Genomic DNA, 15,417 nt, shown 5'->3' with positions numbered 1-15,417 from the left:
AAAAGAAGAAAAAACATGGTAAGTAAAAATACAGGTAATACAATAAGCTTTCCTTTTCTTGAATTTCTACAGTATGTCTGAAAGTCAAAGCAAAAATTATTAACACTGTCTGATGTGGTTTCAAATATATGTAAAGGAATATTTAGGACAATTATATATGGCACACCTGGGCATTTATCCTAGAGAAATGAAATGAAGACTTATGTTACAAAACCTGTACATGAATGTTTATAGCAGCCTTATTCATAATAGCCAAAAACTGGAAACAATCCAGATGTTCTTTACTGAGTGAGTGGTACATCCATGTTGTGGAATAGTACTCAGCAATAAAAAGGAACACACTACTGGTATATATGAAATAACATGGCTGAATCTCTAGAGAATGATGTTGAGTAAAAAAAGCCAACCTCAACAGGTTACAAAAATGATTCTATTTATGTAACACTCTTGAAATGACAGAATTATAGAAATGGGAAACAGATAAATGCTTGCTAGGAGTTAAGGAGGGGGTGGGAGTAAAAGGGCAGTGGGCATGGCTACAGAAAGACAACAGAAAGGACCCCTGTGGTGACGGAAGTGTTCTGTATTTTTACCAATGTCAATATTCTGGTTGTGATATTTTACTATAGTTTTGCAAGATATTACCATTGGAGGAAACTGTGTAAAGGATACACAGAATCTCTCTTTGTATTATTTCTTGTGACCACATATGAATCTACAATGATCCCAAATTAAAAAGCTTAATTAAGAAATATAAATTTGACACACATATGAAAAACAAAATATTTCTGATAAGCCAGAAAAAATGCTACAATAAATAATCCCCATAATACTATTATGATTATTTCATCCGCAGCTTAATGGGACCAGTTATTTCCTATACCTGTTCTCTCCATGGTCTTCCTGTTAGACCTGTTACAAAGGTTTTTCACAACAAAACTCTTACTAGCTAACCCATGACAGTCTCCTGATTTTATACTTCCATCAACAAGTTCCATAGGAAACTAATGAATGAAAAATGCCTATTTGTATTTTTCTATAGTACAGTGAAATACAGCCTCTATAGCAGCACTTTTGGAAAGAAGGCAACACAGACTATTTGTAGCCCAATGAGTAAGAACAAGTAAAAGGAAAAAGCTTAGCCATTTGACCCTCTTTTATCCGTTGTAACTGACATACACATTTAAACCAGCAATTCAGACACACTAATTTTTATCGTTAGTAAATTTAAAAAACTTATTAAATTATTTTAAATAAATAAAACATGCTTAAGAACTATTAAAAAAACACAATCCCTCCATACAAATACTCTATAAAATCCTCTCATCTCCCCAGAGAAATGTTTTATTTCAATAAAATAAACTATACTGATCATATCCTCCATTTAGAAAAAGAAATAATATGAAGCTAACTAAAACCTTCAATGTAAAAATTTAAGAGTTCTAAAACAAATTAATTCAGGGGCGCCTGGGTGGCTCAGTCGTTAAGCGTCTGCCTTCGGCTCAGGTCATGATCCCAGGGTCCTGGGATCCAGCCCCGCATCAGGCTCCCTGCTCCGCGGGAAGCCTGCTTCCTCCTCTCCCACTCCCCCTGCTTGTGTTCCCTCTCTTGCTGTGTCTCTCGCTGTCAAATAAATAAATAAATTTCTTAAAAAAAAAATTAAATTCAAATTAACCAAAGAACAGTTTTGGTTCCATATTACAAGACCTTCTGATCTATATTAAATCAGACTTTACTATACAAACAAGAATTCATACCCTCTTACTCCCCCCTCCAAGAAGCATCCCATTACAAAAAGCTAAGCAAAGCTTAATTAGAAGCTTTAACTGTGCTTTTCTTGTTAGACAATTAAGGTACTGCCATCAAACACAAAAACATTGCTTTGATACATTTCTGACCAAGAATAGCAAGAATTAAAAATGTAATAACAAGAATTAAATTTAAAGTTTAAATTAAATTTTAATAATGTGGCTTTGTCTTGATTTGTACTCCCATTTAGAGTTACTTTCTATTTTTAGGAAGTGATAATTCTCCATTTATAGTAGTAAAATGTTCCTTTTAAAAACACTTATTTAAAGAGGTAAGTCAATTTAATAGTATTAAATAGTATCAGTAAGTACACAGATATGGCTGAAATCTGAAAGTGATAAATGTGAATGCCCATATTTGGCTGATACTCGTGTATAGCAGGGCTAGCAAATATTAGCTTATGTTCTAGTTCTAGCTCTCTTTGAACAAAGCAATGTTCCCTCATCTCTAAAAATGATGAGACTAAAGTAGAATGAAGAGAATTTTGGAGCTGGAAAAAATACGAGACCATCTGGTTCTAACATAAGAATTTATAAGTAATGTACATTTAGGACTATAGATTTAGTCCCATCACCTCGATAGCAAAAGAACAATTTTTAGCTTTGACAAGTAACTGGGATAGGGCTAGCATATATCCACCATACAGACCTTGGCCAAATTAGCCAAGAAAAACAAGAGATTTCCAATTATACTTATTTTTACTCTGCTTAGGTCCCTTAGAAGGCCTGATTTTGGGATATTTTATCAGTGATATCAAAGTTTCAATACAGGAACACACTCAAACTTGGCTTTTATTTCTGTATCTAATAATCTGAAACCTATAATAATCAAACACTTTAGTAGTACTGTTTATACACTTAAATGACCCAAGATAAACAGTTTTCTTAAATTCAAAATGGCATATAACCAATGATCTATAACTGGAATTCTTAAACTATGAATAACATATGCTATGACAACTACTTCTCCTGGAACCTTTCATTGCAATTCTAATACATGTTTACATGTGTTTGTCGGAAAGAATTGTTAGAATCTTTACATGTTCTGAAGAGTCATGATTTTTACAGTGGTTTAGAATCTGTAACAAAGCTAAGTTGCTAGATGGTGCTCCTGTACCCACCCTCCTTGTATATTCTCTATATTTAAAATCTGAATAAAATATAGAATTCTTCAAAATTAATTCCTAAAGTCATTCCTAAATTCACTTGAGACCGTGAAATGGGTATCTATATAAAGTATATTCTAATGCCTCAATTACTGGCCCCACCTGTTGATATTCAATTAAGTTAGTTGGTCTGACCTCATATATTCAGTTCTTTCCCAATGTGATGATCTAACAAAAAGAGTATTAAATAGCACCATTAATTCTACCTGAGACTGGAAAAAAAGGATAGCAAAAAATCCTACTAATAATAAGGCTGTTTTCTATAATACCTATTATTTTAAAACTCTGCTTGATCCTTAGAAAGTAAGCATGTTCTCATCAGCAGGGACCTTCCCAAGTTAAACAAATTGTTTTAAAGAAACACATTCAAGAATATTATTTTCTGTGTAGGCTTGGAAAACATAAAAAACGAGCCATAAAATATATATTTCTTAGAAATAGTCTCATTAAATTTGACTGATAAAGGACTCTAATCGAAGAGTTGATGCAAAAACAATTGTACTTGGCCTTTAAGGCCAGTGAAGTACAATTGTTTTTGTATCAACTCTTCCCAAAGGAATGACTTTCTATAACATATAATTGTCAGTTTCACTTAAAGAAGGAAAACTGGGAAATCAATCTTCGTTCAAATTGCTCCCTCAACGTAACATGTTTTTTTCTTTTATTTACATTGCACACAGCCTTTTGCTTACTACCTACTAAACACAAGTACAAAATTCCTGCCCTGAAAAATAAAAAGAAGCAAAACAAATACTAAACAAAGAACAAAACTGATCTTACATAGATGTTTACATAATCTTTTTAAACACTTCTATTTTGGTGGGGAAGTGAGTAGGCACAAAGGGTTGCAGAGGAAAAAAGAAAAAAGGAAAATGTTTTAAAACATGAAATGCTTCTTTATGGTGAAAAATGGTGTGGACTGCATATATTATCTCTAATGAAACAGATTCCCATCTACACTAGAGTTCCCCTTTGGCTGATTTCAAAAGGATGACTCAAACAGAACTGTTTTGGTATATTTGTGGTGGAGCCGTTTTATGAAACCAATTAAGCTATGATTGAAGGGAGGTGAATTTATAGCAGTTTCTTGATAATAAGAGTGAAAATCTAGGGCGCCTGGGTGGCTCAGTCGGTTAAGCGACTGCCTTCGGCTCAGGTCATGATCCTGGAGTCCCAGGATCGAGTCCCGCATCGGGCTCCCTGCTCGGCGGGGGGTCTGCTTCTCCCTCTGACCCTCCCCCCTCTCATGTGCTCTCTCTCTCTCAAATAAATAAAATCTTTAAAAAAAAAAAAAGAGTGAAAATCTAATCACCTTCTTCCTTTTTTCACAATCAGCAGGATTAATAAGCAGCATTCTTCCATAAAAAGAAAGGAGAGAAGAAACAATGGAGCCTGCAGGAATATGAGGTTACAATACTGCCCGTCAGTGACTTTAAACTTTTTAATACAGCAATGGAGGAAGTGAAGTCCGTGTTCCCCTTCCCAAAATACAGGGCACCCCCTGTGCAAACACCTAGTCTTTCCCATCAGGACAGCCCAAATGACATGCTGATATTCTACTACTTACAGGGACAACATATTTTCATCCTGATGGGAAAGCAGTTAACATCTTTCACATGGACAGTATTTGCTCCTCGAAACTAGGGTTTCTCAACCTTGGCACTACTGATATTTTGACATTGTGGGGTAGCTGGCCTGTTCACTGCAGGAGGTTCAACAGCACTCCCAGCCTTTACACCCCAGAGGTACCAGGAGCATCCCTAGTTGTGATGATCAAAAATGTCCCACCTTCCCACCCTTCACCCTGTGAGAACCACTGTTCTAATCTCAAATTGAGGATGACAGCTTGTTCTTAGGAGGGGAATTTCCCCTATTTATGGCATAGTGCTTGGCACATAGTAAGATATTTAATAAATGTTTGCTTTCTTACCTCATCATACTGATGTCTTAAATGGTTATTACTAAGCCTTGTGTTAGTGAAGGCAATGGCTTTGAAGGTAGCTGTAGTTTCAGTGTTTTATTAGAATCGGTAAGTGGCTGGAAGTGAAAATTGAAGAACTATCATCTTACCTTGATGGTGATTAATTATTAATATTTCTGTGCATTTAAAATATTTTAATATTGTAGCAGCCTCTCTTAAGTGGTGGAAGGAAAGGGACTGGAGCTGGGGTGGCCACTCTAGTCTTACAGGCCAGTGCTGGGTAGTCTGACATTTAGAGAAAGGCTAACCTGTGAAGGCCAGATAAGCAAATATCTTCTTGACCTAGGGGGCCCGTATCTGGAGAAATTAAAAGCAAGCTTTGGAAAGCATAGGGGAATCTTTTTAAATCAAAAGGGGTGTCAACTTGAATCAACCTTGGATTAAAGTCTATCTTGCACTTGCACAGAATGTTAATTAGCAAAGAGCTTTCACATAAGGTTATTTTATTTGACCCTCACAAAAGCCCTGTGAATTAGAAAAGTCTTATTAACTCCATTTTCCAGATAAGGGAACTGAGTGTGTTAATCAGAAAGGCCACTGACTGGGTTCAAGGCCAAACAGGTAATATCTGGCAAAGCTAGAACTGAGACCCATATATTAATTCAACATATATTAACTCATTTATCCCCATTTTATAAATGGAGAAACTGCGGCTCCTAGAAGTTAAGTAGCCTGGGTTTTCTGATACCGCAAATCAAATCCCATACATGATTGGCTGGGACTAAATCCTAAATAAGAATAGGATGCCCCTACTATGGGATCATTTAGGAGAGAGACTAGAAAGTATACCTGGGTAAAATAAACTAAACAAGTTACACTCCAATACAGACTAGTAACAACTATGCAACTATGACTAGTGTTTTTTGAGATTGTTTGAAACTGTGACTTCCTCACTGCTCACTGTGTTTGTCAATCCTGTTTCCTGGTAGCGACCAACAATAAAAACTTCAGTAAATGAAGTGGACTTTGCATGGTTGTTTAAAAAATGGAAAGGGAGACAGGAAGCCAACATGAGAAGCAGGGTATTTCACTAAGGCAAATTCCTGGTACCATCGGAAAGAAAAACACATATTGGAAGTAAGTCAAGACAGCTTATGGACAGAAGCCTTCATGTACTCTTTAAAAAGTAACAACCAAGAAAAAACTGCAGGGCAGTATTCCTGATCGGCTGACCTCAAATGATCACTTAATTCCCTACACATAGAAATGTATTTTAAAAGACACAAATAAGGCCTCAAACATTTTTACTGTCTCTGCCCATACTTGGCCTGTGTGCAACCCTTTCATGTTACCAAAGTTCCTAAAATGAGAATATGCTTCTCAAAAAGCAAGACTAGAAATTCCCTTAGGTTTAACCACTAAAATCCCAAACAAAAGTCTGCAGAAAGCAGCAAATTCAGTGGGATTTGACAGCTATTTGGAACAAAAACATCGGATAAGAGTATATTCATGGAAAAGTCCATCATTTTCTAAAGTCAGCACTCAACACTGGCAGTCAACTCATGCTTATGCTACCTTTTTTTTTTTCATAGTGGCTAAAACTTAATGGGTTCTGTCCCTGTGCCAAGCACTGTTCTAAGCACTTTACATGTATTGACTGATTTAATCCCGAGAACAACCTTAATGAGGTAGGAACTATTACAACCCTTACTTTATGGATAAGAAAACTAAGGTTCCAACTCAAGCTCCCTATTATAGGCTACATGTTACATGCTATTGTCCCAACATGGGAATAAAGTAATACTGACTAGCCACTTTTAATTTTCTCAGTAATTCAATTAATTGTTTAAAGCTGAATTTAAAAGTCCCTTGGATAAAATTTAAACATGGAAAAAATGAATAAAATGGTTTCTTTCCAAACTTTATTTTTTTAAAGATTTTATTTATTTATTTGACTAAGAGAGACACAGCGAGAGAGGGAACACAAGCAGGGGGAGTGGGAGAGGGAGAAGCAGGCTTCCTGCGGAACAGGGAGCCTGACGCGGGGCTCGATCCCAGGATCTGGGGATCATGACCTGAGCCGAAGGCAGACGCTTAACGACTGAGCCACCCAGGCGCCCCCCAACCACTTTAAATGTATACTAACCATGAAATAAAAAAAAATGGAACACTGAGCCTATCATCATCTTTTTATATTCCAGCAGTTAACAATATTAATCTTATTGGTTATGGGCCCTTCCAAAAAGAGTATTATGTAATAATTATTTTGGACAGTTAAATTACTCCCAGAAAGAGAATAACCTGGGTTTTCTCTAGTCCTTGTTTTTATTGGAACACTGACCAAGTTACATGCATTTTAAAAAAGGCAACAACAGGGGCGCCTGGGTGGCTGTTGGTTTAGCAACGGACTCTTGATTTCAGCTCTGGTCATCATCTCAGGATCTTGTGGGATTGAGCCCCAAGTCGGGCTCTGCACACAGTGGGGAGTGAACTTGTCCCTCTCCTTCTGCTTCCCCTCCACCACTTGTGTGCACGTGCTCTCTCAAATAAATTAATAATAAAAAAGGCAATAATAATAGTCTCAAAATATCTCCCCAAGACATTAATTATACAGGAGAAAACAGAAACTTCCCAGTGTAAAAGCAGGCAGACACCATTTTAACCAACTGATCAAGGATAACATTATCTGTAATAAGACATTTTGATATCATGTATCCTCTGATTAGGATGCACCAAAAGACACATTGCTTCCATAGTATGTTACCAAAAAATGCATAACCTCAATCTAATTACCAGAAAACATCAGACCAATGCAAACTGACAGACATTCTACAAAATAACTATCAGTACTCTTCAAAGTGCCAAAGTCATAAGAGACCGGAAAACTCCCAGATTGGAATAGATTAGGAGATGAAATAACTGCCTGGGGTATGGGATCATGAACTGGATCCTAGAACAGAAAAAGGACATTAGTGGAAAGCTGGGTAAATTTGAATATGGTCTATAGTTTAGTTAATCGTATTGTACCAACCTTAATTTCCTAGTTTTGATAAATATAATCTGATTATATAGATTGTTGACATTAGAGGAGGCTGAGTAAAGGATATATGTAAACTAGCTGAATTAGTGTTCCAATTTTTCTATAAGCTAAAATTACTTCAAAATCAAAAGTAAAAAAGAGAATAAAACCAGAAAATACAAAAAATAGCTCCTTAAATTAATAAAAGGCATTAAAATGAATTCAAGATTCAAAGTTGGCCTCCTTTCAGCCTTCTCACAACCTAAAGGTACAGTATTTCCACGTTGTGCTGGTCCTATCAAGTCACAGAGCCTCCCAGGCCTCCCATCCTTTCTCTGATGTGAAACTGCCCATCCACAGCCAGTTGGTCAAGAAGTTTGTTACTTCGGGCGCCTGGGTGGCTCAGTCGGTTAGGCGACTGCCTTCGGCTCAGGTCATGATCCTGGAGTCCCGGGATCGAGTCCCGCATCGGGCTCCCTGCTCGGCGGGGAGTCGGCTTCTCCCTCTGACCCTCCCCCCTCTCATGTGCTCTCTCTCATTCTCTCTCTCAAATAAATAAATAAAATTTAAAAAAAAAAAAAAAAAAAAGAAGTTTGTTACTTCAAGTATGGCCACTCAACAGACTGAGTGATACCAGACCCAAAGTGACCCATTTCCCACTGACTAGAATTTTGCAGAACCATGCTTCATGGATTTTTAAGAAAAAAGAAAAAGAAAAAAAAAGTTATGACACAGAAGGGCAACTTCATTATTAATCTACTGTAGGTGGCTTTATTAGAAAATACTCTGTATATGCAGTAATATCATAGCTTCTGAATTAATGTATTTACATTTATTTTTCTTATCTATAAAGTCAGGGTTATAATAGTGCCTACCTCATTAGGTTTTTCTGAGGATTAAGTCAGTTAATACATATAAATTCAGTTAATATATGTACATTTACATGTAACTGAAATCTTTAACAGTGTTTGAATCTGAGTTCTGTCCACCTACACACATGAATCCTCATCTTAAATAGTTTATGAAAAGGAATAGAAGGGGAGCTGGGAGGAAGAAGAATTAGGAAAAAGCAGCATCAAACTGTAATTCTGATACATTTCATTAAAGTAAAATCTTGAAGTGCGCCTGGGTGGCTCAGGCGTTAAGCGTCTGCCTTCAGCTCAGGTCATGGTCCCAGGGTCCTGGGATCGAGCCCCCCAGCGGCTCCCTGCTCAGCAGGAAGCCTGCTTCTCCCTCCCCCATTCCCCCTGCTTGTGTTCCCTCTGTCGCTGCGTCTCTCTCTCTGTCAAATAAATAAATAAAAATCTTTAAAAAATAAAAATAAAAATAAAATCTTGAAAAGCTAGAAAGTCAAGGACTTCCCTGAGTTATTCACTAGATTACTTCATTACGATAGTGTTTTCTTCAGACTAGAGAAGACACTGAAAGTCCAAGCTGTGACTGTGTAGGGCCAAACCTGAGCATTCTGGCCCTTGACAGTCATGAGGGCTATATCCAGGGTCCTTCATGAATTCTCGAATCTACAAAACCTATTCTGTAGCACATGATTTTCTCTACCTATGGTGACAATATTTTCCATACTTCATAGATTTTGTCACCAGGGCTGAATGAGAACAACAAAGTGGCTTTGAGATTTGGACATTGGGCAATCTGCTTGGTTCAGTCACTATATACATAAGTCATAGACTTTTGGGTCTCTTAAAATTATTTAAACTGTGAGGGTTAAACCAGGGATTCTCAAGGACCTAATGTAATGTAAAAAAAAATTTTTTTTAAGTACTTGCTAAATACCCACTAAGTATTTAGTTAGGCATACAAAGTAGGTCTTACTAATACTTAATAATACTGCTCCAACATTTTATATTTATTTTCTCAGAGACTGATCTTTTTTTCTTGGTATCTAAACAAATGTTTATAATCTATTACTGGTAGATAACTTTGACACCACGGAAGTTCTAGTTTTCTACTACTCATAATATGTAACAGGCCCTGAAATACAATCAAAGGCCTCAAAAATCACTGCAGTTAGTGTCAAGGTTGAATGTTGTATAAATGTTTGATTTTCAAAATGGGGAAAAACAGTACACCTAAGTCAAGTCAGAGTTAGTATATGTATTCCTTGCTCTTATAGGGAAGTTAACTTTAACTCTTTTATAGTTTCATAATTCCATTATAAATTCTATTAAAAAGGAAGGGAAAAATGTAGTTGAAAATTCAAATTACAAATGAATCTTCAATACTGTGTCTAACAGTAAGGTTAGCTACCTATAGAACGAGATCATTATTAAAAGATGACAACTATTATTCATCTAACAAAAAGAAGGTTCGGGGAGCCTGGGTGGCTCAGTCATTGAGCGTCTGCCTTCGGCTCAGGTCATGATCCCAGCGTCCTGGGATTGAGCCCTGCATCGGGCTCCCTGCTCGGCAGGAAGCCTGCTTCTCCCTCTCCCACTCCCCCTGTTTGTGTTCCTGCTTTCGCTATCTCTCTCTCTGTCAAATAAATAAATAAAAATTTAAAAAAAAAAAAGAAGGTTCATCTTATGAGGATTTTAGTTTTCTCTTTGGTTCACAAAAAGTTCTCAAAAGTAGCAGCTGATCTTTCTTTGACCAAACCATAATGTTTTCTCCATAAATTTTTATAGCAATAATTTAGAGACATTGTGTGTGGGAGGCTAAGAACATCTATTTTTTAGCAGAGTGACTATTCAAAATCACTCAGTGTGGTATTCCTACTTAACTCTTCTCATTAGGAAAATGATACATACATACAGCTGAGGTATTTTTACAAATTTCCTCTCTCTACTCTGTTATTGTTATATTATCACATTATAAATACCCCAATTATGCAAAATTACTATGATCAATTTTTCCTAATTTGCAACTTTTCTCGTTACTTCCATTTTATACATGTACAAGAGTGAATACTTCCCCCTCACAAACAGATTAGAAAATCTGACAAAAAATGCACACACATTACTGGGCAGCATGTCAATATTCTAGCAAAAAGATTCAATTTTTAATAAATTTCCTATAAAAAGAAAAATAAAACTCAATTATAACCCTTTCTTTTAATGAAAACACAATGCTTTAGAAAAGAATACTGGGAACTTATGATTGTTCATTTTATATCAGAAAGAGTCCCATCTCATCAAAATTAAGATCTAAAATTATTAAATCTCTTCCCATCATATCAGAAGAACAACAACAAAACATTCAGGGTAGGAACATTACTTAAAATCTTTATAAAGCAAGACTCTCAATATTGTAAAAAATTTTTTATAATTTTTCCCTACCTTGTGAAAATGTCTAAATAGTAAATTGTAGTTATTTCAAAGGCCTAGATCTCTTTGAGAGAACCTCAAGAGGAGATTTATAGTCAAAAAGCAAGATTCTGAATAAGCTGTCAATAGCTAACCAAAGTACAATGACAGCACCATCATTCTGGCTTCCAAACAATTTTCTTCAGAGAGCAACATAATTCACAAATTTAATAATTCAAAAGAAAACAATGGACAACATTAAGTTCTAAAGCATGTAAAAAAAAAAAAACACCTACATACACTAGCTTGGATTGGAAAAATATTACACATGAAGTTTTCAGGTTTCTGTTGACCAACAGTCAAGAGGCAATAAACACCTGTAGATATTTTTCTTAGTACTGATGGAGGTGAGATTAACAGTGTAAAGCCTCCCTAAAAAAACAGAAGCCTCAGAGCTAGAGATTTATTCAACCCTTTCTCTAAGACAGAAGGAAATGTAATTCATACATAACACTTCTAAAGCTGAATGTGAAAAAATTAAACATAAGCAATCTGATTATGATTCAAATCATTCCTCTTCAAACCTTACCTTTAACCTGAAGCACTGACAATGTGACACTTAAAATAAGCTACAGAATACCTACCTCTTTATTCCACTGCTATCAGCTTAGCTAGATAAACAATCTTCTCACCAGTAGATAAAATCCAGACAGTATCAAAGCATCTCCCAATTACACTTGGAATCACACACTGAATAGCTGTCTGCTCAGTGTTCTTTCACTTAAGCACCTCATAATGTGTGTGGGTGGGCCTGTGTTACGCAAAATAGGTAAACACTATATAATTCTAAATTCTATTGGCTGAAGTGAGAACTCAGTTCTCCCTCACGTCCTCCCTAAGGAAGCTTGTAGCCCAAAAGGGAAGAAACGGAAGTAAGAGGGAAGCACAGAACAGTTTTTAACACAGGCTTAATTTCAAGTTATGGAATAAGGTACCTGAAAAGGCAGTATTCTATTTCTTAAATGGTTGACTGAATTAACTATATAAATGCTCTAGAAATGTCAGAAGTATCACTAAGATATTGAACTACCTTCTCATGATAGTGTAATAATCTATTTTTAACAGATTTAGTATAATAATCTGTTAGAAACATTCCATTAAAAAAACCCAGAAAAATCAATGCAATTCACATATAAAGAAATAGTGTCCATTTAGCATTATCTAATGAATCAGATTTTTTTGGTCTTGTTACAAAACACTACATTATCGCAGGCATAAGAACAGGTGAACATTCAACCACATTTTCAATTGATCATGCTTTTTTATTTCTAGCTTTGTATTTTAAAATAAATTAGATTCATTTGGTGCTCATGAAGAGGAAGAATCGATAGCAATACCCAGCAGTGAGCTGGGATTGTTTAAGGTTCATCAGAGAGCTACTGAGGGCACCCTACTTATTGACTTGTAAACTTCATTTGAAGAGTTAACTCTCTGCAGCTCCAAATTACCCCATTCCTCTTCTTAAGAAATGTATTTTCTTAAGGTAAAGGGTTGTGCATGGAACTCATCTATTCCTCTACACAGTCCAAGATGAACCTGCTTTTGCTTAATTACATTGAAGATTTTTTTTAAAGCATGCTAATTAAGTCACAAGAGTAAAGGCTGGTTCATACCTGATCAATGAGCTGCACAGGCAAATCATCTATACTCTCCACCCATTAAACTCTTGCCCTACTCCAGTCTAGGGGCTGATACTCCCCTATACAAAAATGGTTTTGGTCGGCCTAAGTCTAATAATACCTTGTCACCTAACATCCTGGCATAAAATACCCCCTCCCTCCTATGTTATTGCTGCAAGTTTACTTCTGTTGCTTCCCAGCATTCCATATCTGTGTCATATCCCCTGAAGCTGTTCTTCAGTAAATCTGCATAATGTTTCCTTCGCCCATTCAGCTGGCAGCAGGCCTGCTCCGGCTACTGTGAAGTAAGTCTGCTCCAGTAGTCTGCTTTTGTCTAACCAGTGTAAATGCGTGTCCAGTTCAGGAAATACATCTGTAAAAATGACCTGGGCATATTCTAAGATTTTGCTATTTGGTGATCCTGCCTTGTCATGTGATTCCGGGCCTATGAAACTGCTCAAGAAGCCGGACATGACAGGTCCAATACTCATACTAAATAGAATGTAGTTGTGACTATTCCTTAAACTTGAGTCTACAACAAAACCTGAGGACCTGACAGTCTTTAGACCAACGTATCAACTCTCTTAATTTGGGGAGTGTGTTTCTTGCTCAAAAACTAAAGTAACTGAGGTATCAGTAGCTCATGAACTACCTTAATGATTAAAATTAGAGCATTAAGAGTATAAAAGTTCCTTATGTATTTCAAGCTCTGTGTTTATACTATATAGTGTCCTGAGGGAATATAATTTTCCTAAAGAACTCTAAGAAAACATTAAAGACAAAACCTCTCTATTTTCTAAGTGAGTATGGTGAGTTATTTTTATAATGAGACAAAGACCCATATTCATAAGGGAGAGAAGGCTAGAATTAAATCTCCAAGCTCTTCTTTCCCAGTCTGAATTCTACTTTTTTCTTTCTTTTCCTTTATTTATTTATTTATTTTTAAAGATTTTATTTATTTATTTGACTAAGACACAGCGAGAGAGGGAACACAAGCAGGGGGAGTGGGAGAGGGAGAAGCAGGCTTCCCGCGGAGCGGGGAGCCCAGTGTGGGATCCCAGGACCCTCGGATGATGACTTGAGCTGAAGGCAGACGCTTAACGACTGAGCCACCCAGGCGCCCCTCTTTCCTTTTTTTTTAAAATTCTATTTATTTAAGTGATCTCTACACCCAATGTGAGGCTCGAACTCATGACCACAAGGATCAAGGGTCGGATGCTCTACCTACTGAGCCAGCCAGGTGTCCCTACTTTTTGCTTTTCACATGTGCTTTATTTATAATAATGTCTGATTAATAATATCATGTAGACCAGTCAAATACAAAAACAAAAACTTTAAGCACTTTTCTTAGGTTAGTGGGAATCAAAGTTTCCAAATGTTGGCAAATGGACCTGAATTTCAGTGACCTTCCCCCTCTCTTCTTCCATATCTAGCTTGGTTTACAGGTGTCATAAACTTCCTGGTCTCTATCTACAGTGTCTGAACTCCTGGCAAGTACCTCAGCTGAGCTTTGGGATCAATAATAAACTTTTAGTACCCTGAAAACTTTTAAAAATCATTCTGGAACAAGGCTAAACAAAACAAAATACACTTACCTCACAATTTCTAGGCCTTTTCAGATGTTTCTTTTCTTATGGTCCTGTTTTTCTTCTTATTAGTTGTAGTCTAGGTTTTGATTTCACCTTTGGACACAACTAACCTCTGAGAGCGTGCTTCTTCTCTAATGATCTCTGAAAACTTCCACGGAAGCAATCAAGGACTTAATCTTCATAGTCCCTTTACCTCTAGCCACACCCACAGCAGGTGTGTAAATTATTTCATCCTTTAGTTCTGCCTCACTGGTGATGTGTAGGTCATGTTCTTCTAATACATAAGCAACTTCACACAGGTGGCATTGGCTATCCTATAATGTCTTTACTGAGTGTCTACATGTACCTGGTTTTTTACTTGCCAAATCCATCTATCTCCAATCCTTTTGAGAAAAAGATATATGGAGGCCTAAGATTTTTCAACAAGGGGAGGGGGAAGGAAAAAGGAATAAGAAGGAGGAGAAGAAAGTCACTGGTATTACTGCACCATATAATCACATTCTAAAGCTGGAAAGAACCTTAAAAATATCCTTCCTATTCAACTTGCACAATTTTCTTTTCAATTCCCTCATTTTATAGATGAGAAAAATCTATATCCAGAGAGGGTAGGTCATTTGATGAAGTTATAGGGCTAAGTAGTGGAGCTAGCCAACAGATCTTTGACTTCCTTCCCCCCACCGCCCCCCGCCCAGATCTTTTGACGTCTGTTAGTCTGTTTCATTAGTTTTGGAGGCAAGACCACAAGCACTAAAGAACAGAACAGTCAGCCAACAAGTAACTCATACCTTGTACTGTGCAAGTATCATCATATGAGATAGCCAAGTATTCACCTTTAGCTTTATTATTTGCTGTGTTGGTTGTTATAATAATTTATATCATAAAGAGAGACCTGAAAATTAGATAAATAAAAGTTTGATGACAGGCATACCATGGAGATTGGTTTCTTTTTGCTCATCAGAGGGGCTATGCCTCCCT

The 15,417-nt window shown here is 36.6% G+C and overlaps 1 protein-coding gene across 3 annotated transcripts in view; it reads right to left on the bottom strand.

Annotated features, from left to right (window-relative positions):
• The window catches only part of PELI1 (pellino E3 ubiquitin protein ligase 1), a 95,366-nt gene that overhangs the window by 15,929 nt on the left and 64,020 nt on the right, over positions 1–15,417 (bottom strand). The window contains exon 1 of one of the 3 annotated variants that reach the window (XM_021699056.2): positions 14,449–14,521. The exons of the other annotated variants lie outside the window; for them this stretch is intronic. The gene's annotated coding sequence lies outside the window, so the exon portion shown is untranslated. Of the gene's footprint in view, positions 1–14,448; positions 14,522–15,417 lie in introns of those variants that run through there. 3 annotated transcript variants of the gene reach the window in all.

Source organism: Neomonachus schauinslandi, chromosome 10 (assembly GCF_002201575.2).
Source record: "Neomonachus schauinslandi chromosome 10, ASM220157v2, whole genome shotgun sequence".
In the NCBI taxonomy this organism is placed as follows: Eukaryota; Metazoa; Chordata; class Mammalia; order Carnivora; family Phocidae; genus Neomonachus; species Neomonachus schauinslandi.
The sequence above is the reverse complement of the archived record's forward strand: the minus strand, read 5'-3'. Positions and strand labels throughout refer to the sequence as shown.